A 2,231-nucleotide genomic window follows, 5' to 3' on the forward strand; every position below is an offset into this window, starting at 1 on the left:
CATTCAGCACCTGCTCCCTGCCCTGAGTTTGTGAGTTTCCATGTCTAGTTTTAGGATGCTGGTTTATCTTTAAAGTTCTGGTTGTCTTAGTATCAAAGAGACTACCTTTCATCCTGTGCCTGTATCAGTCCAGTTGAGAACAGCGAAGCCCCACAGGCTCTAGAAACAGTTGCCAAGGTCTACATGTGACAAAGTGAAATTAAATGTGAAGACCTTGTAATTATGGACTTTAATTATCACATATCAACCAAAGCACTTGAGGTCTGACTCATCCCTTTTTTTGCCCAGCATTTGAAAATTGCAGTGTGTATGTACATGCATTAGGAAGAAGAAATCATTCAAAGGGGAGATGGAGTTTTTTATCTTAAACTGCTGTGGTTATAGGCAGTTACATCAAGAAAAACTTGAGAATATAGATGAACATATTGCAACAATTCTGGAAATGTAAATAAGCAAACAAACAAACAAACAGGCTTTTTGTGCAGTCCAGTGTATCTTCAAAGGAAAATGATACTCTTCATTAATTCATTTTGTTATGTTTCTAGTTTTAGTCACTTCTAAATGTGTCTGAATCTCTAAGAAATTTTATAGTAGACAAAGCTGCAGGGTAGCACTGAGGTTGCTGCTCAAATGTAAAGTGGACAGCCTGAATGCTCAGTAACTGTTCAGTCCAGACCACAGACTACTAATTCTGATTCCAAACCTTGCATGCAGATTGCAGCCAAGTAGCTCGGGACAGAGCTCACAGTGTGTCTCTCACCCGAGATCCTCCTAATTTCTCTGTGAGCTAGGAACCTGTTCTGATACTTCCTTCCTGACTTCTCTGCATTAACTGAGTCCATTCTGCATGATTCAATTCCTTCTTAAGTTCATCTCTTTGCTCTGTAGAACTACGTGCAAGAAGTCATCTCAAACATTAAACTTCTGGAGATCATTCTCCATACGTAGATATGAGATAGCCAGATTACAGGGATGAGGAACCGCTTTACACTTCAGGGGTGTATCTAAGTGATTTCTGTTTCTCGGTTTTTCCTTTTCAAAGTGCTATTTTTTTTGTTGGGTTACTTAATCGTGTTTCTTGAAGAAGAAATAACTTCCACATCTTTGTATCCCATTCAGTAGCTTCTGAAGTGGATGTCCTTTGGAGTAGACATCCACTATAGAAAGAAGCCTAATGAAGTGGGTTGGCCAGCAGCCCACCAGTGCCAACAGACAAGATGTGTATATTTCCAGAAGCTCAAGCCAGCTAACCACATTCTACTCATACAATTACTTTTCAGTCCTTTTCTTTTCATTGTCCTTGTATTATGACAGTCAGTCTATTAAATTATTTTTAGGGGTTTTTTTTCTTTTATGTTCTATAAACCCTCATTATTAAAATTGAGTGGAAGTTAGCAATAATTTATGCTGTAGTCATCCTTTTTTTTCACCTTGCCTACTTCATTTAGCATTTGGAAAACGCTTAGTTTTTGTTGTGCCTTTTTATAATATATTATTTTAGAATTTTTTTGTCCTGAGTATTTCTTATGGGAAACCAGAGCAAATATATCCTGCCGGATCCAAGAGCCTGGGAGAGGCGAGGCTGCTCAGCTCCACGTCCCCGGGTCCAACCAGCAGCGAGGCTGGAGGTGCGTTCCCAGCAGGCAGACGCACGCAGAGCACATGTTACATACCACATAGGTACCTATACGTGTGTCCGGACACACGGATCAGACAGACACCCGGAGCACTTGCACGGACACAGTCAGCACCAAGGGCCTCATCCTGCTCCCCTCTCCAGCGGAGTAGGATGGAAGTCCATGAGAGAACGAGGTGGGTGGCTGGCTCAGACCCTCAGCCTGACCAGCAACTGTCCCTGAATCATGGTCTCCCCAGTTGCTGGCACTGGGACATAAAATTGCTGAGGCTGCAGCCCTAAACCAGCTGCTGCGACAGACTGTTGCACACGCATGCACACACACGCGCATGCACACAAAGCTGGCTGTGACTGTCTTGTCCTATAGCCAAACCCCTTGCACTGTTGCCCGCGGGCACCCCTGCACCCACACTCCTGGCCATGTCACCAGCCCGGCACCCCATCCAGCACCATCCTCGCTGGTGCTTGCGCGCCCATACCCACTGTGGTCGCTGCACCACGGACATGGGACTCCCACCCACCCTCTGACATCAGCCACTGCACTCAGACCCCATATGTGTGCACACACGTGTACATGTGCACACACACACAGCGT

This window comes from Haliaeetus leucocephalus, unplaced genomic scaffold (assembly GCF_000737465.1).
Source record: "Haliaeetus leucocephalus isolate CR32 unplaced genomic scaffold, Haliaeetus_leucocephalus-4.0 Scaffold203, whole genome shotgun sequence".
NCBI classification, from domain to species: Eukaryota; Metazoa; Chordata; class Aves; order Accipitriformes; family Accipitridae; genus Haliaeetus; species Haliaeetus leucocephalus.